This window comes from Ictidomys tridecemlineatus, chromosome 8 (genome assembly GCF_052094955.1).
Source record: "Ictidomys tridecemlineatus isolate mIctTri1 chromosome 8, mIctTri1.hap1, whole genome shotgun sequence".
Classification (NCBI taxonomy): Eukaryota; Metazoa; Chordata; class Mammalia; order Rodentia; family Sciuridae; genus Ictidomys; species Ictidomys tridecemlineatus.
This window is the reverse complement of record NC_135484.1, coordinates 98046119-98067377: the sequence shown is the minus strand read 5'-3', so window position 1 is coordinate 98067377 and position 21259 is coordinate 98046119.

The following is a 21259-nucleotide window of genomic DNA, read 5'->3' as shown; positions in this document are numbered from 1 at the left end:
TTTTTGGGCCCTCTCATATGATGTGAGAGCCTAGTCTTATCTCCTTATCTCGTCTAAAGACCTCCAAGTTTCTGGTCTCTATGTTAGTATCTAAACTGTATCACACTCACCCTCTCCCTTACTACTTCTTAATAAGGGAACTTTCTCTCTGAGGGACTTGAGTGTGATGCTTTGGGAGTGTTGCACACCTGCTGCTAAGAGCTGTTTTGTGTTGGACAGTCACCGTCCCAGGTTAGCAGCTTCTGAGGAAAGGGGGGAGTTAGAAACTCCAGTTTGTAATGTCCATCTTTATCCCTGGGTACCTGGCCAGCCAGAGTTCAAACTGGGAGTTGACTCCACTAAAGATGATGATGAAGGTGACTCAAGATGAAAGTGGCTGCTTTCAGCAATGGGGTGTCGGGTTAGGTGGGGAGAGCCAGGAGATGGTGTGGGGAGGTGTGTTCAGATGTGCGTTCTGTGGTGTGCAGTGTTGTGGCTGTAGGCTCAGAGCCTGTGCAATATCTCCTGGTGCGGGCAGGACACCTAGCATAGCATACTATCTCTGTTGCTGCAAAGTCCCAATATGGCGGCAACCAAGGGTAGATCTACAGTGGTAGATGGGGATCCACATGGAAATGGTGTTTGGAGTTCCTGCATGTGGGTAGCTGCCCAGTGTGCTGCATGGGGTGAGGTCTGGAATTTCTGCTGTGGTACGTGGCTGAAAATATTGTGCAGGTACTGATGCTGATGGTCCTGCTCGGGCACCCAGTAGTCCCGCATGGGTGAGTAGTTGGGAGACCTACTCTGACACTGAGGCCTGGAGCCCTGCATGGGCACAGTGGCTGTGATTCCTGCACGGAAGCAGGAATATTGCTTGCAGAGAAGCAGTATTCTCACTACTTGAGACCCAGGTCACGGAGGGACACAGAATGCTCCCTTTTTCTGGCCTGCCATCTTGGATCTCTCCCAATGTCATTTTTTTTTTAAATTTTATTTTTTTATTGGTTGTTCAAAACATTACAAAGCTCTTGACATATCATATTTCGCACATTAGATTCAAGTGGGTTATGAACTCCCATTTTTACCCCAAATACAGATTGCAGAATCTCATCGGTTACATATCCACATTTTTCCAATGTCATTTTTAACAGAAATAGTAGAAGCAATTTAAGATTTATTTAGCATAGAAAATCCTATATAGCTAAAGTAATCTTGAGCAAAAAAAGCAAATATGAAGGCATCACAGGAACTGATTTTAAAGGAACTATAAAGCTATAATAATTAATATGTTATGATACTGTCATAAAAAAGACACAGTCCATTCAACAGGAGAGAAACCTCAGAATTATGATCACACAACATGAAACAGGGAAAGAGCAATCTCTTCAATAAATGTTCTTGGGAAAAATGGATATACACAAGTGGAAAAGAAAATAAAGAAAAGAAATTGCATACTATTCTCAACAATTAAAACTTTACTGAACACTTAAATTTAATGTCTAAAACCATAGAATTATTAGGATAAAAACACAGAGGGGAGCTCTATAACAGTGGTCCTGTCAATGATTTTTTTAAGATATGTCTCAGAAAACGCAGGCAACAAAAGCAAAAATAAACCAGTTGGAATACACCAAACTGAAACGTTTCTTCACAGCAAAGAAAATAATCTGCAGACTGGAAAAGTAGCCAGTAAAATGGAAGAAAATACTTTCAAACTATATATCCAATTAGAAATTAATATTCAAATTTGGGCAGAGACATTTAAAAAATTTTTTTATTAGTTGCTCAAAACATTACAATGATCTTGACATATCATACATTGGATTCAAATGGGATATGAATACTTATTTTTCCACGTGTACAGATTGCAGTATCACATTGGTTATACAGCCACATGGTCAGAGACTCTTAATAAACATTTCTTAAAAGAGGACATATAAATGGCCAACAAATATATGAAAAGGCACCCAATTTCATAATCATCCAAGAAAGACAAATTAAAATCAGGAAGTGATAACAGCTTATATCCATTAGGATATCTATTTTCAAACTGTCAAAATCTAACAGGTGTTTTCAAGGTTTTTATAAAAAACAAAAAACAAAAAACAAAAAAAGCCCCTACAACCTTTATATATTGTTGGTGAATATGTAAATAGGTAAATCAGAAATGTTAAAAATGGCATAAAATCTCCTAAAAAAGTAAAAACAGAACTACCATATGATTCAGTAATCATTCATATACATAGTTATCTATCTGTATCTATATCTATATATATTATATAAACAAAGAGAATGAGACTAGAATAGCAAAAAAAAAAAAATCTGTTCCCCATGTTCCTTGCATCTTTATTCACAATAGTAAATATATGAAATCAAATTGTCTATTTACAGATAAGTGGATAAAAATATGGTATAAATACAGTAAAAAATATTATTCAGCTACAAATAAAGAAAAATACCGCCTTTACAACAGCATGGATGAACCTTGAGGACATTAAGTGAGATAAGCCAGAAAAAGAAAAATATTGCATGATCTCACTTTAGTCTAAAGTTTAGAAATGTCAAATTCATAAAAATTGATAGCAGAAGGGTGTTTACCAGGGCTCAGGGGATAGCACAAATAGGGAAGCATTGGTCAAAAGGTACAAACTTGCAATCTCAAAATGCATAACTTATGGAGACATAATGTGTGGCATGGAGACTATGGTTAATAATTATTGGATGCTTAAAATTTGCTAAGAAATATGTCTTAAGTATTTGAAATTCATGTGAGGTGATGGATATAGGATGTGGCAGTCATTTCATAAGATATGCATATATCAAAACGTTATGTTGCACATGTTGAATATAAATAATTTTTGCTAACTACACCTCAAAAAAGCTGAAATACAAACAGAAACTTCACAGAACACACACACACACACAATGTGGATATTATTCTATTTCAAGATTCATGTAAAGAAATAATTTTTCACTAAAAATTGTGGACATGATCCTTTATAAATTTTATTTTCCATTCTCTACTGTTATCATAAAAAATACCTTAAAAGATAAGTAGATGTATTATGACAAAAAGCTGTGCAGGAAAGGAAGATGGTGGAGTACAGGAAGCTCATTTCAGGCTGTGCTGTTCTGCGAGATCAAAGCAGCAGGTTTCATCTCAGCCAGGTGGGTGATGGAGGGATTTCACTACAATTGAATATTAGACACTAAAATCAGTTTTTGCACTCAGAAATTTGGGGACAATAAACAAAGAAGAAAGAATACATTGGAGCTAATGCACAGCTCCACAGGTGCCAGGGTGTGGATACACCACAGGCAGAGGGAGAAGAATCACAGTCTTGATTCACGTGATACCTGATATAAAAGAAATGCTGCCTAATCTTATAGCTGATCCAGAGGCTGCAGAGCATACTGATACCAGAATCATGTGCTCTATATCTCAACTGGCCAAGGAGAGCTGAAGTGGCAGCTGTTATGGGGAAAGCATGCTGCTAAGGCATCTGTAAAACCCAGGAGATCTGGAAAAAAAAAACAAACCAAAGCAAACACAGCCAGAATATCCTGGCAGGCACTTATCTAGTGATCTAGGCTTGGCATGGTGGAATGTGAGAACAACAGGTGGAGAGTAGACCATTAGCAGGGGGATTCCAGTTAGAAGGGCAAGGAGAGCCCTGCTTGCTTCTTTTTTGTGTTGGGTGTCCAATGCAACCAGCTGGAGCAGGCCAGGAGTCCAGGTGTGAAGACACTCAGGAACTAAGCCAGGGAAAGCTGTGCTCATGGGCAGCACTGAGTGGAATATCTGCATCCTCTACCCCACAATTGGATTTCAGGGGGAGACTCCTGAGCCTGGGAGTGAGAAAACTGGTCTAACTGGACAAAATGATATTGCTTCCTAAACCATCATACCTCACAGTGGTGAGAAGGGAAGCTGAAGTTTATATCAAACAGCTTCAATCTTATGCCACTCTAACTGGCAGCTCAGACAGCAACATGAAAATTAGAAGGGGTTAACACCCCTCACCCCTTGCTCTATCAGCAATAATTCAGGAAGAATTGAAAAGAAAAACTGTTGGGAATATACAGTGACCATGCAATCTGGTCAAGAAAGTCCTGGAATGAGCTATTCCAAGCCCTAGATAAAAGGGACTCACAGCTAAGTTTAAGAAAAACAGCAAAGCTCAATTTCAAATTTCCAGAGAAATAAAATCTTTACACAGAAGACTAAAGTAAAAGAATTCATAAGTACCATGCCATCACTGTAAAGAATACACAAAGAAAAACTACATGCAGAGGAACTACACTAAATGAAAATCAAGACAGAATAAAGTATAGCAAAAACCCCAAATGGCTAGAAACCACAAATGCATATAAATACTATCATTGCATGTTAATGGTCTCAACTCCCCAATTTAAAGACACAGATTGGCAGAATGGATCAAGAAACATGATTCAACTATAGGCTGTTTACAAGAGATTCGTCTTATAAGGCAAAGACAACCACAGGCTGAAGGTAAAAGGATGACAAAATATATTCCAGGAATATGATCCAAGAAAATAAAGAGGAGTAGCTATTCTCGTATCTGATAAAGCAAAAATAAATCAGAGGAGACAAAGACGGTCACTACATCCTAGTAAAGGAAATAATCCAACAAGAAGCTATAACCATAGTAACCACTTATGTCCCAAATATTAACACATAAAAGTACATGAAATAAAATACTCCATGACACTAAATTCCACATAGGCTCCAACACAATAATACTGAAGGATTTCAATTGAACTTTATAACCAATAGATAGGTCATCAAAACATTAAATCAGCTAGGCATGGTGGTTTAGGCCTATAATCCTAGGAGCTCAGGAGGCTGAGGCAGGAGGATCACAAGTTCAAAGCCAGCTTCAGAAAAAGCAAGGCACTAAGCAACTCAGTTAGACCCTGTCTCTAACTTAAATACAAAATAGGGTTGGGGAAGTGGCTCAGTGGTTGAGTGCTGCTGGGTTCAATTCCTGGTACCTGCCCCCCCCCCCCGCAACAAAAGCATAAAACCAGTAAAGATATCTTCAATATAACAACACTATAAATCAAATGTTTCCTAACAGATATCTACAGAATATTTCACCCCCAAAACTGAGTTTACCTTCTTCTCAACCTGGCATGAAACTTTATTCAAAATAGATGCTATTCTAGACGACTAAGAAAATCCTTACCAAATACAAAATAAATAAATAAATAAATAAATAAAAAGGTGTAATTCCATGTATCCTATCAGATCTTAATGGAATGAAGCTAGAAATCAACAGCAAGAAAAATAATAGAAAGCACATCAACACATGGTGATTTTATAACAAAAGAAAGAACAAATGAGAATAGAAATTAAGTAATTTTAAAAATAATGAAAACAGAGATACAATATATCAAAATCTTTGAGACAATATGAAAGCAGTTCTAAGAGGAAAATTTATAGCACTGAGTGCCTACATCGAAAATTTAGAGATACCAAATAAATAAGATTATGATTCACCTCAAGGCCTTAGAACAAGAAGAACAAACTAACCCACAAACCAGTAGAAGAGAGGATATAATTAAGATCATTGCTGAAATCATAGAATTGAGAATAAGAAAACAAGAGGCAGTGATTGAGTGAAGGAATAAATCAGGAAAACCATCTCATTCACAATAATCTCAAAAAAATTAAATATTTGGGAATTAATCTAACCAAGGGGGTAAAATAGCTCTAAAATGAAAATTATAGAACACTGAAGAAATAAATTGAAGAAGACCTTAGAAGATGGAAAAACATCCTATGTTCTTTGATAGACAGACATAATATTGCCAAAATGGCCATACTACCAAAAGCAATATTCAGATTCAATGAAATCCCCATAAAATACCAATGATATTCTTCACAGAATTAGAAAACACAGTTTTTAAAAGTCATTTGGAAGAATAAGAGACCCAGAATAGCCAAAGCATTGCTAAGCAAAAAAAGTGAAGCAGGAGGCATTACAATACCTCAACTGAAATCATACCACAGACCTGTAGTAGCAAAAGAGCAGAGTATTAGCATCAAACCAGACATGAAGACCAATGAAACAGAAAGACACAGAAAAAAATGCACATACCTATAGCCATCTGATATTTGACAAAGATATCAAAAGTATACCTTGGAAAAAATATAACCATTTGAACAAATTATGCTGTGAAAACTGGATAGTATATGTAGAAAAATGAAATTAGACTGTATATCTCACCCTGAACAAAACTCAAACAAAAATGCATCAAAGACTTAGGAATTAGATCAAGACTTTACAACTGCTGGCACCAATTTCCTTAACAAGACCCCCAAAGAAGAAAAAAATAAAACCAAGCATTAATAAGTGGGATGCCATCAAACTAAGAAGCTTCTGTACAGAAAAAGATTAAAGTGTGAAGAGAGAGCCTACAAATGGAAGAAAATCTTGGCCAGCAACCTATCTGATAGGGGGTTAATGTCCAGAATATATAAAGAACTCAAAAACTTGAGAGAGAGAGAGAGAGAGAGAGAGAGAGAGAGAGAGAGAGAGAGAGAGAGAACAATTAATAAATGGGCAAAAGATCTAAACAGAAATTTCTCAAAAGAAGAAACACAAATGGCCAACAAATTTATGACAAAATGTTCAACATGTCTTAGCAATCAGGGGAATGAAAATCCAAACAAACTACACTAAGATTTCATCTCACTCTAGTCAGAATGACAATTATAAAAAATACAAACATCAATAAATGCTGGTCAGGTTATGGGGGAAAAGTTACACTTGTGCATTTTTGGTGGAACTGCAGACTAGTACAATCACTCAAAAAACTAGGTGGAACCACGATAGGCCCAGCTATTCCACTCCTTGCCATTTTCCCAGAAGTTCTAAAATCGGCATAGTAGTGCAATATAGCCACTTCATTGTTGACATCCACACAATTCACAATAGCTAAATTATGGAATCAACCCAGATTGTCTTCATGTCTATCTTGATACCAGTACCTTGCTCTTTTGCTACTACAGGTCTGTAGTATAATCGCAGATAAGGTATTGTGATGACTCCTGCTTCACTTTTCTTGATTAGTAATGTTTTGAATATTCTGGGTCTCTTCTTCTTCCAAATGAATTTAGTTATTGTGTTTTCAAATTCTGTGAAGAATATCATTGGTGTTATATGGGGATTTCATCAATATCTATCAATATTTGAATGGATTAAAAATTGTGGCATATATATATATGCCACAATATATATATATATATATATATATATATATATATATATATATATATATATATATCTCCCCCCAAAGGAGTTCCATCCTGCTATAAAAACAAGAAATTATGACATTTTCCAATAAATGGATGGAAATATAGAATATCATGCTAAGTGAAATTAGGCAAACTCAAACTCAAAGGTCGAATGTTTTCTCTCATATGAAGAAGCTAGAGTAAAATAAATGAAGTGGGGGGAGAAGAATAAGATAATATGAGGAACCAATCAAAAGCAAATTAATAGACAAGCAAAAGGAAGTCTATTAGGTGTAAGGAAGGAAAATAGGAGAGGGGAGAGAGGATAGCAGGGAAGGAGGGGGATCATGAATTGAAGTCGATTTCCATGCATGTATGAGTTTGTTGGGATAAATCCAACTACTATGGATATATAACTATAAAGCTTAAAAAAAAGCTGTGGAGGAGCTCGTGATGATGGCACACACCTGTAATTCCAGGGACTTGGGAGGCCAAAGCCAAGGCTGCAAGGCTGCAAGCCTGGCTTTATTATTCTTAAATTTCTGGAGGACCAGAAATTTAAGAATACCCTGAGAAACTTAGCAAGACTTTGCTTGAAAACAAAAAAATAAAAAGGGGGTAAAAATGTAACTCAATGGAAAATTGTCCCTGTGTCCTATCTGCAATACAAAAATAAATAAATAAATAAATAAATAAATAAATAAATAAATAAATAAATAAATAAATAAATAAATAAATAAGCAAGCAAGCTATGGGGAATCTTATGTCTTCATTTGGGGGCCTCACCTCTTTGTTGATATTTCAGGACAACAGCATTTGAAGGAATCATGTGAATCAGAGGTCACCCAAAAGTTTGAGTTTCCTCTACTCTCCCATCGTATCTTATGTTAATGCATGTCCTTTCAATATCTAGTAGCTATTTATCAAAATTGCTGGAAGTGTAACCGATGTGATTCTGCAATCTGTATACGGGGTAAAAATGGGAGTTCATAATCCACTTGAATCAAATGTATGAAATATGATATGTCAAGAGCTTTGTACTATTTTGAACAAGTAATAAAAAAATAAAGTAAAAATATCAAAATTGCTAGGGAAAACTACGTTTCTCCTCCAGAGATCAGTAATCATTGTAGTTAAGAAGAAATGCAGGGGCTGTGTGGCTCAGCGATAGCGCACTTGCCTGGCATGTGTGAGGCACTGAGTTCGATTCTTAGCACCACGTAAAATGAATAAAGGACTATCAACAACTATTAAAAAAAGAAGAAGAAATGCAGATTGACAGAACCAAGAAAGGACAGATTTCTGTAGATACCTGTTTAAAACACACATAATAAGGAAACCTTTTTTTTGTGGGGGAGAGGTGAGAAAGGGTTAAATAATTTGTGAATCATCAAAAACAATTTCAAATATCTTTGAGTGCCAGAACTGCATGTGTAATATTAAACTATAATAATCTTTGCGAATTTCAAAGTGATGAGCTGAGTCATTGAAAAAAGGCTTTCATTTCTTTTGAGAAGCTTTTATTTAATATAATTACATTAGGTGTAATAAAACTTCTTGGTTTAACAAGAGATAGCCATGAACTATGAAGATATACTAACTGTGGTTTATAATATCATTACGTTTCTATTAGAAAGCTCTGTGGTATTGCATGAGTTATTAAATAAAGAAAAGTCTGGCTTAGTATACAGAATTGCTGGGAGGGTTAGAAATAACGTACGTGTAACTCTTAGCACAGTGACTGGTACATAGCAGCTTTCATGTTGAAGTAACAACTTCTACCATCCACCCCACTAATTCACCTATTTCTATAACTATATAACCACTTCTTTTTTTCCAAATTAGACATCAATCCTTCATTATTTATTAATAGTAAGTCTATCTCTTTTTGAGAAATCTGGCCACCAGCTTCCATTGTCCAAAACGTCCAGATGCTTGCTCAATTCAAAAAGAGGTTAGTACTATTTTCAGACACTAAGCAGTCAGAAAAATAATTGGTCCGTTGTTGCTATCAGTCACTTCCTCTCAAACAGCATGGGAGCTGATGGATGACAGTGTGAGGGAGGATGATTCTTCATTGCAGCACGGATGTTTCTGCTGGTTCAGGTTCCTGCCAGTGCCACAGTGAGAACCAAAATTATAACATTTTTTATTTATATGTCCATCCTCAGTTATGGATCCACAACCAATATGCCAGAGAGACTGGTTTTCTAATATATCTCCTCCTATGTACTTGGGTTCTTAGGCTGAGTATGAGACAGTGTTCATATAAATACATTCCTGGAATCTTTACAGGAATCTTTTTTTTATTTTACCCAAAGATTTGATTAGGAGCCTTTAGACCCTAGGAATTGTTTTCTGCTGTGTCCGTAGCAACTAGATTTGTGTTTGGCTCTTGCTGGATAAATGATATAATAAATTAATGAATACATTCATTTATTTAAATCTCACTGGTATTGAAACTAACAGAGCAAGGCCACAGGTCTTAGACATGCTCTTCCAAAATGCCTTAAACAAAATGGTTTATTTCTTCCCCTAAGTCTATCGCTGTGTACCAAAGGGTTTGTTTTTGTTGTTGCTTTGACTTTTGCTTGTACATTCTTCTTTCTTTCATTTTTTTTTTTTGTAAAAGGCCTGCTCACTTAAGGCTGTAAAATTTTTTATTACACCCTTTTTATTAGACAAAGATGCTCCTTCCTATCACAAAAGCACAGTAGCTTTTAATGATGACATATGATGCATTCTTCTCAGCATATAAGTCCTTTTCTGACCTAATGTCTTGGTGTTTCTAAGCAAGGTAGCTAGCAGGTCCTATTGCCTTCATAGGGCAGGTTGGTTATCTGCTTACTTAACAGACATGCTATTACTTTGAGAATGAGAGCCATTAAAATAGTTTGATGTTACTGCTAATAGGATTTTTTTTAATTTTTCTGGAAATTTAATATGTGAAAAATCTCATATTTCATGATGATAGATGAGTGCTGCACTAAAATATAGTTTCATCAAAGATAATTTTAGGGTCAAGTGATTTATTAGAGTTCCTAAAACACCAGCGACCCTCTAGCAGCCACATATACACCCCTAAGTTACAACCATTTATGACAGAATTGCATGAATATAAAATGAATCACTTCATTGGAAGATGTGCAGACAGGATCTTCTTTTAATATCATCTATTGTATTATAATAAAGCACACTTGTGACCAACTTTTCGAGGATCCTAAACTGAGGTTTTTGTTGATCAAATGACACATTGTGGCAACTGTATCAACTAAAGTTCAGACAAAATGTCTGATGATTATGTTATTCCAGGGAAATATATCTGCCTCTTCTTGCTATAAATCTTCAACCAAAGGCTTAAGGACCTGTTACTACAGATGCAGCAAAGGGATTTCTGCATAGACTGGGTGTTTAGAATCTGTGACCATTATTACTCCTTCCAATATTAAAATTCTATGATTATTCATGTGGTTTTCGGAGTAGTTACTGTTCAGTTTCTAGTTTAAATTTCTAACATGTTTCTAATATATATTTCTGCCTAAAATTAAAAATAAATAAAAATTTTTAATAGATGCACATTTGAATCTTCACCCAATCCAGAGTTTCACATTAACCACATTGCCAAATATTTTTGTGATTAGCTGTCAATAACATTTGTTTTCCATGAAGATAAAACATACCCAGGTTGAAATGAAATTTTAGTTTTCCTAAGTTCTTCATGAAAGCACTTCTCTTAGCACAACTCCATCCATCTCTTTCCTTTTTCCTGTTCCTTTTCATTTGCTAATGTTTCATTTCCTTGAGGACATTTGCTGTAATTGCAAGAAGGTTTTCTCTCTTTTAGATTGAACTATTTTCTCTTTTTGTAAGTGCATTTTTAGTGTGTTTTAAATCTGAAGGAAGGAAATAGGTAAAATAATTTCAAATAAATAAGTAGCATAATGGACCCTTCTAAGAATTTTATATGAATTGAAATTTGTCTTTTAGAGGTTTTTTGACGGATGTGCATGTGTGTACTTCTGGCACAGTGAAATGGAGTCCTCTTGGTTATTTTGTAAATTAGTTTTTCTCCTTGTATGTAGAGAACAGTCAAATATGACCTAGTTCTACTGTGTAAATGCAATGCAATTTAATAGTCCATTTAAAAAAATGTGTTAATATTGTGTTTATTTGCTTACTTGTCCATTTTTACCTGCATCACCCAAGAGACTATCATGTAGATGTTTCAGTGATGCAGCAAGTCATTGGATTTAAAAGACTAACAATAATGAAAGATTTCCTCAAATTGTAGTTTGGGGCTTCTACTACCTGCTCTCCTGTGCTGAGCTTGTGCTCAGAAAATGGTTCTGGTTGAGACTGCATTGACTCTAGCCTACAGGAGGCATGGCCAAAGCAGCAGGTTGCAAAATCTACTAAGTCAGAATCACCTGAGAGTCTTTTTAAAATACAAGTGTGGAATCTACTCCCTGGAGTTTCTGATTTCAATAGTTTGCCTAACAAGTTCCAGGTAATGCTGATGCTTCTGGTCCAAAGATGGACTTTGAGAAAAGACTTAGGTAAGGACTTTCATAATTTTGTATGAATCTGGTTTTGACCTGTAGTTGTGGGGCTAGTAAACATTGAAATCCTCTCTGCCTAGTGATATCTTCAGACTATTCACCTCTTTCCTTAATGTCACATATACTTACAGGGAGTTTAGATCTTGTCTTTATTTTATTTTTTTGATGAAGCACCCATTGCCAAACACATTCCATGCTGGAGTGGGAGTAGCTAAATAGGAGAGAAGCAGAGAAATACAACTTTCATCTTATACTTTGATTGCCTTCAATGATTCAGTTGCAGTCATAGCGAATCACCATTTCATCAATAGGGAGTGTTTATCCACATGAAGATATTCCTCCTTTCAAAGTCATGTTGCCTTGGGGATTTAAAAGTCTACTGCATTCTGAATATTTTACTTGGCCTGAATACATAACTGAATATTTTATTTTGTCAAGTCCATCTTAGTCTATTCAGTGCCTTCAGTAATTCCACTCCACCTAGGCTAACTCTAAAGGTGACCTATGAAAGCCTTGCAGCTAAGCCCTAAATCCTCAGGAACCTCATTCAAATCTGGGATTTTTCCGCACCAGTTTAAAATCTTCTTGTACTGGTTTGGAGATCTGTATGGTTTTTGTGCCTCTTGTTTGTAATCTGACCTACTAATTGGCCTCTCTGATTTGATGCTCTTGTTGGGCTTGGTTTTAAGTTCCAGTTCTCTGCTATTGTCTATGCCCTGAGTTCCATACCAATCCTATTTTACTTGTGTGTTCAGTCCAGGATTCCATCCTAAATCTAGGTCTCTAAGTTTCAATTTTAATTTGTGTTTTGAATGAGTTTAATCCATAAATAAAATATATGAGTATCCCTCCCATGTACATTATCCCATTATTCTTTCCCTCTCAGTTTGCAAGCCATCTACGTTTTTGATAAATTTTTTCTTGGTTGAATGCAAAGACAATGCTTTTCATTGCTATCAAGATTTATGAGAAGTGCAAATTAAGAGATGAAGCCTTCAGATAACAGACATTTTGCTATTTAAAAAGTCAGATCAGAATTAGAGTTTGAACACAAGACTTTTGGAGGATAAAAAATAATCACATCAATGGCAATTTAGAAAAAAAATAGTATTTCACTTTATTGCTGGCATCAATAGAATATCATATAAGTTTAGGATACATCATGCTAAAAATGTATAAATGAGAACAACGAAATTAACTAAATAATAAGAAATAATTACAACTAAGTAGCAAATAACATTGTCTATGGGTATAGCCTCACATCTTAGGGGATCCTTCACATTCCTGCGCAGGAGCCTCAGAGCAGTTCCTTTAAAATAAAATCAGATTATTTTGCCTGCTATTGAAACTCTCTGGCTTTATTTTCCACTTTACTTAGAATTCCAAGGCCTTACCGTGGCCTACAAAACTCTTGGTGCTGTGGCCCTGTACTTCTCAAGCCCACATTCTGTGTCCCTGCTGTTCATTGCTCTGCTAGAGCTACACAGGCTGGCTCACAATTTCTATTGGTGTCACACACACAAAATGCACATGTGTTGCAGAGCTTTCCCCTGTTCTATTCTGTCTGTCCCCTATAGACGTATTTTTGGTCTGCTTTCTGGTTTCCTCCTTCATTTTACAATTCTCTGTCCCATTGTTCTCTTTTCTGAGCCATCTTCCATTTCTACCCTACCTAATGTAGCACCCCTCAATTCAGGTTCCTGATCATTGACATTTGCTATATTTTTCCCCCATGCACCTAAATATATGACAATGTAACTTATATGTTTTATTTTAGGTTTAAAATCTGTTCTCCCAGATTTTGTCTGGGAGATTGTCAGCCCCAGAAAACAAAGATTTGCTTGGTTTTGTTAGTGATGTACACTCAGCTACAACAGTTCCTAGCCTAATATTGGCTCTTTGTAATTATTTGCTGACAAATTAAAATTAGCTTTAAAATTTTCCTTATTTTTGGTAGCTTGTAACAGTTTTCAACATATTTTACCACAGGTAAAAATTTATGAGTTGTACAGAAATATCTTCCCCAGTTAAGGAGTGATAATTCTGGTTCATGTAGGTTTCCAAGGAGACGGATATTTTCTTCCATAACATGGTTTAGTCACAGTTTGAGCCTCTACTGTCATTTTGACTTCTGGACCTGGGAAACATTTTTTTTTTTTTTTTGGAGGTTTGGCAGTCACATTAGGTTGAGGCCTTTTGTAAGACCTGTCTTGAAACAAAGAATGATGAAAGACGGTCTTCTGGAAACATTTGTAACTTATTTCAAAGAAGGAATGCTTTTTCCTATATTGACAAGATATCCATGTTGGTTTGGTTATATTTCTGCCTTTAGAAATAACTTACACTTTAGGTACTTAAAGTATTATTATTATCTAATTCATTTGAATTCATTCATTCTACTTTTTCTGGGGGATACTTCATTTATCATTAATTTATCATTATGACGTTAGGACCAAGTCTTTCAGTTTCCTTTTGCTCTGTAGGAGTATGGGATTAGCAACTCTTCATAAAACATCTTAGGTGTTCACCCCTTACATTTATGTAATTGAAATTGAATGTTATGAATTTATTAACAAACCAATTGTATTTTTCTCTCCAACTTGGATATTGAGTGAACAATGGCCTCAGGTAGGGACATTTCTCATAGGAAGCCCTAGATTAGAATCTACATAGATATGAACCAGTTGTTTGTAGAATATTTGAATGCCTTTGCATACAAAATTAGAACCAAAAATTGTCAAAGATTAAAGAGAAATCCTTCTGGTTTGTGGAAATTTTAATCATATCATGCAAGTTAAATTAAAGAATAGGAGTGAAGTGAGACCTGGAGTAGGGAAAGCTAAACTTATTGAAAATGCTTGTCTGAGATTTTAAATAGGAGTTTTAGCTTCTTTTCAGCCTTCCCAAACTTTTAAGACTTCTCCATTGTTAGCAGCTCAAGCTCCACAGCTGATTTAAATTCGTAAGGGAGCATAGATTTCGGAAAACCAGTCAATCATTTGGCTAGTTTTGGGATCTTTGCAAAAACTGATTCATAGCAGATCAGAAAACAAACTTTAAGCAAAGTCATGTCAAAAAAACTTTCTTACACTATTACCCTCCAAGTTTATGAAGGAAGAAATTTTTGCAGGTTTTGTTTACTACTGTACCCCAGTTTCTAGTACTGGAACACAGTATATATATATATATTCAATAAATATTTGTTAACTAATTTAGTGGGTTGCTGTGTCCTGCCTTCACTAAGGGAGCCAAAGTGGGTAATCATCTCCATTTTCATATCTGCCATCAAGGACATGAGTAGGTAGCCTATTCACAGCCTACAAAACAGTTCCTTCAGGGAGTTTGAACCTGGAGAAAGAGATGCAGGTCAGTTTAGATACTAAACACAGTGGCAACAATAGCATCGAATTCCTGGAGTGGTGGTTTCAAATCTCTGCTTTAGCAGATGCAATGGTTTTCAAACCCAAGGTGGCAGAAACAGACATCACGTTCCAATAAGCCCTCTCCTTGGTTGTGCATTGTGGTTCTCAGTACCAACCCTCCTCTGAAGTCTAACTCTCTTTTAAGACTGGTTTTCTGGCTCTCCCACTCAGTCTTTGTAGTACATATTTTTCTTACCTCACATTGGCCAGAGTTGGCATTAGTTGTTTCACAGTTCTGGAAGCTGAGAAGTTTAAGATCAAGGTCTGGCAGTTCCGGTCTTAGGTGGGGTGTTATTTCCCGATTCACAGAGGGCACTTTCTCTCCTTACATGCCAAAATGAGTAAGCATGTTCCTTCGAGAATCTTCTATAAAGCACTAGTTTCATTTATGAGGGTTTTAACCTCATAACCTATTCACATCCTAGAGGGCCAACTTCCTAATGCCATCAACTTGGAAGTTAGGCTTTCAACATATATATTTAGGTGGGGAAAACAAATAGTCAGACTATAGCAGGGATCAAATAACATGAACTTTTCAATGGATTTTGAGGATTAGAGAAAGCACCCAAGTCCTTGGAATTGAAGAAAAGCCTGAAATGAGCTGGATCATTGAAAGTTCATAACAAGAGGATCAGTCAGGAGTCAGGTAAAATCTGAATTACCAAATATATATGAGGTCAGGGCAGGACTGTAGGAAACTTGTACTCTAAGACTGATCTATTTTTTTTTTTTTGCTAGTCTCCACAGTTGGGATGCTCTATTTATGGTTTTCATATCAGATAACTCAGACAACTATGGATTAAGAATATTTTAAAATCATAACTATACTGAACATACATAGACTTCTCTATCATCATTATTTCCTGAATGATACATTACAATCATTATTTACATACTATGTAATTGTATTGTGCATTAATAAGGAATTCGGACATTAAAGTGAACAGAAAGATGCACACACGTTGTGCTCAAATACTATACCATTTGTGTAGATATTTGAACATCCCAGGATCATGGTAACCACAGGGGTCCCGGAGCCACTCTATCATGGATGGTGAAGGATGACTGATTTGAAATCAGAGAGTAAATTTGTTTCCTGAGACAGTTCAAATAAATATATGGAGAAAAATTATCTTTCTCTTTTATTTACTATGACAATTCATGCCATTATCATCTCTCTGTTACCCACAATAGAAACCCAACATCATTTAGACCAGCTTTCACCACTACCTTCTCTAGACTTTTATATAATTAATCATCTCTAACTCTCCACCCCAACTACTTCAGGTCAAGCAATTATCATCTGTCTTTTAAACTATCACAAGAGTGGTTTAGCAAGAATTTTAACACCATCTAAAAACAATTCTGAAATGTATAGTATATCTTCATTACTTCAAGAATCATTTCTCTAAAACAATGAGATCTCTTTTTTATCATCCATTAATTTATTTCAAAGTTTACTTTTTTCTTTATTGCATAGAAGTAAGTGAAAAAAACTTTATTGTAAAACATAAAGCTAAAGTTCTCATCTTTATCATAGTGAGAACTGAAAGAGTATGTTAACTGTATGAATATTTTAAAATTTTTGATATTGATAAAAATATGTTTTGATATGTTCAAATATTTTTAGTATTCATAAGACCCATTTCCAAAATAAAATAACTATTGAAAATCATGAGGTTGCAAAGATCTCTAAAAGATAAATGTACAAAATTGCAGGAAAGGAGTGACCTTCTTAATATAAAAGTAGGATTCAATACACAATTTTTAAAAAGGCACAAAAAGAGTATATAATGGAAAATATGCTACAATAAACCATGAAGAAATGACAGATAAAGCTTTCTATGACAAGAAAAGCAGTATTAAAATAGCTAAGGCAAAATTGTTAGATACAAAAAGCAAAACTGGCAATGCAAAAATCCTAGTGAATAGCTTTAACACTGCCTTCAAAATTTATAATTCATGTAGACAAATCAAGAATAGCTGGCTTCACTTTTTTCAAGCTTCTGATGTTGGCGAGAAATTGTAAATTGTTCAGGTATAGAATATTTTATACATAAGCTTATTTCTCTCTCTCTCTCTCTCTCTCTTTGTAAGTGTTCCAGTTTTCTTCATGTCCGGTTTTGTCAGTTTTAATGATGATGTTTGCTGGAGTGGGTCATCCTAAGTTCCATGAGCTGATCACTCACTCAGTTGGTCCTGCTTATTTTACAAAGCTGTGTCCTTTAGTTCTGAAAAAAATGTCCTTAAATTATTTATGTTAATTATTGACATTTTAATACCTATTGAGACTTTTAATATTGTGATATGATTTGCCCATTTCTATTATTTACATTTCCTTACTTCTGTTATTATTTGTTTGCTGTTACTTTGTTTTGCCATCAGACTTTTGTTTTCTAAATCCTATTTCTTTGCTTTCATTAAAACCTAGATACATCCATTCATTTACATGTTGTCTGTAGCCATTTTCACAGTTTAGAACCATGGTTGAACAGTGTAACAGAAAACAGATAACTTACATCTGAAATAATCACTATCCAGACCTTTATACAGAAGGTTTGAAAATTCTAGCATAAAGCATGTTGTGTAAAATACTTAATGTGGAATTTTCTTGATGAATGCAGGTCATCTTTATTCTTATCAAGCATTTTTAGAATCAATAAAATGGTATAGAATACTGAAAATGCATGTTTGTATCTTCCCTTTAAAATTTTGCATGTTATTTGTGCTTTGTAGATAAAATTTCTTATTTTCTCAATATGATAATAATTGTGGGTATTTAAAATGTTTTCTTCAGTCTCTTTGATTCCTTCTTCTTCTTCTTCTTCTTTTTTTTTGCTTGTTTTCATGCTAAACTATTTTCTTAAATACCTAATGTTTCTTGACTATTTATATTTAAGAGCAAGGAATTCAAAAGCACCAGAACTATGTACTGTGATCAGCCAGAGTTTGTGCTGGACCTTAACTGTGTGGCCTTGGACAAGCAGCCTGAACTTTCATTTCTTCATTTGTATAAAGTGGTAGATAATAACATCTCAGTTCAAAAGGCTGACTTAGAGATCACATGGAATAGTAAGCTTGCAGTGTGTTGAGAATAGGACCCACCATGGTCACTGTAGGAGTGTTTGTTACGATGTACATGTTTTGTCTGCAAAATAAGCATAGCGTTTTGAAAAGCTTCAGGGTCATACAGACATTGGGTGTTATATAATCCTTTATATATTTCCCCTGTCTGTAAATTGCAGATTTGTGTATATTTGGCTTTTAACACCTACCCTCTCTATTCCTAAATGTGTATATTCAGGCAAGATACTTGAGCTTTCTACTCTTCAGTTTTATTAATTTAAAAATTGAGATTATACTGTAACAGCACCTACCTCACAAGTGTTTCTTTGTGAAATAAATATGACATTGCATATAAGGTCAGCTTAACACAAACGTTCAATAAACTTCACTAATAATGATAATTAAACAACAATATTAAACTTTAATAAAGTTGCAAATACTTGGTAAGACTTACTAGTTAACTCAATACAAACATTCATTTTCAGTATCATATAACTTTTTATTGATTCTCAAAATGCTTGATAAGAATAAAGATGACCTGCATTCATCAAGAAAATTCCACATTAAGTATTTTACACAATATGCTTTATGCTAGAATTTTCAAACCTTCTATATAAAGGTCTGGATAGTGATTATTTCAGATGTAAGTTATCTGTTTTCTGTTACACTGTTCAACCATGTTTCTATACTGTGAAAATGGCTATAGACAACATGTAAATGAATGGATGTAACTAGGTTTTAATGAAAGCATATTTACAAAACAGGTAGAAAAGGAAGGAATTTAGCCCATGGTTTAGTGTGCCAACCCATGCTTTGCACAATATGGCTCAGTATTATATTGAAAACACAAGTGACAAGATGCCTAATTCAAACAAACAAACAAACAAAAACCAGATTTTCTGGACACTGTTCTGCATATGACATGATTATTGGCTAGGTATTTCACATTAATAATGCCAACTATGCCCTTTCTAAAAGGTTCCTATAAAAGGATATCTTCAGAACCTCTGTACATTAAAATGCTCTAGTGTTGCACCAGGAAGTACAGGAAGGACATAGCAAGATATTTAGCATGCTGAAGTTTGTGGGTTTTTTTCCCCACTGATCTTTCTATCTATTACTAAAGATGATGTCAAACCCACAAACCTCTAAAACCACTTTGAACCAATTTGCAATTGATGGGAAATGAACAGAAGTGTTTTCCCCTCAAAACTGTTCTCATAAAAGAGATTCTTATTTTAAGGGACTCTGTAAAGGAGAATTATGAATCATTATGAAAAAAATGACTCACCTAGGAGAAAAGCAAATCCCTGTCCTGGTACAATTTGGGAAAACATTCTTTTAAAAAGTAAAGCCTACATATAGAAAACCTGCTAAGTTCTGTGTTTATTTGTGGGAGAAATAATTTATATAGCATTACTACTTAAATATTTTATCCATTCAAGACATATTTTAACTGGATATTGTTTAAGAAATAATTATGCTAATTTGGCATCCTTGTTAGGAAAAATAAGGATGTGCTGTCCCTACTGATGTGCCTAGAACATGATCTGTTTTCTTTACCTCTACTCCTTTTGGTAATAATAATGTACATGTTGTAAGGATGTATTTTTATGAAATAGAAATATGGAGAATTCAAAGGAATTGAATGCTTATTTTTCAATAAAACAACCAACAAGCATTAATTATTAAGTCCCAGAGAGAGTTAAGTGCCATACCAAATTTCAAAGTACTTGTGATGACTGTGTAAGAATAATGGCGAGTATAGGATTTTGCATGAGAGAAAATATGAAGGTTGAAATATCTGAATAGATTTCATGGAGAAGATGGGACTTGAAAGGACTAAAATGAAGGGAGAAGGAAAGATCATGCAGAGACACTATACAGACATATTATAGCAGTCGTGCCAAAGGGACCGGGCATGACGGGAGCATTTGGAACACATGGTAACAAGCGAGAAATAGCCAAGTAAATTGTCTCCACTTCAAAACCAACCTTGGAATGTGTGTGTGTGTGTGTGTGTGTGTGTGTGTGTGTGTTTTGAGATATGGTCTTATTATGTTGTCCAGGCAAGTCTCAAACTCCTGGGTTCAAATAACTCTTCCACCTCAGCCTCCCAAGTGCTGAGACTGTAGGTGTCTAATACTACACCTAGATTGGAAGTGAATTTCTAATGAATTCATGTGTGCATACATATGTACACACATATACATCATATGTGTATGTATGTAAATGTGCACATATACACACATGTATATGAACATGAGTTCCCTATATATGTGTGTATATATGTGTGCATATTTATATATACGACATTACAAAAATTTTAGTGCTTTTTAAAATACAGATGTTAAAATGAATTAAAATAACAGAGAATCAGGGCAAAGAGTAGACAAGTGTAAGCACACTACATAATTACTGTTCATAAATATACATTAAATATATGCAATAATAAAACTGGGAATGATACAAATAACCCTATGGTCTTGCAAATGTATATAGTCTTAATTTTCATAACAAAAATATAATATTTGTTATTTTTAACTATGTCAATACATAAAAAATTCTTAGAAAATTAGTGGGGTCTTCATGTGTTGACTATTATTGTTAATACTCTACTTGCTATGCAAAATTTTTTTAGAAACTCTAAGGAAATAAAAAAAATCTTATTAAAAGTGTTTAAATTTGATTTAAAAAAATCTTATTAAAAGTATTTAAATTTGCCTTTGTAATTTAGAATAATAGAATTATTATATAATTCTTATAGAAATACCTCAAAGAAGCACAAACTTGGCAAAAATATACTAAAATAACTTAAGATAATTTGTGTATCCACTGTCAGGAAATTCTTCACTGCTTCTAGTAATCTTTTCCATTTTATAACCTGGTAAATTGAATGAAAAGTGCACTAGAAGAGGCACATAATAAAAATTCAAGCCATATTTGGCAGTTCCTTTCTATGAGAGAGA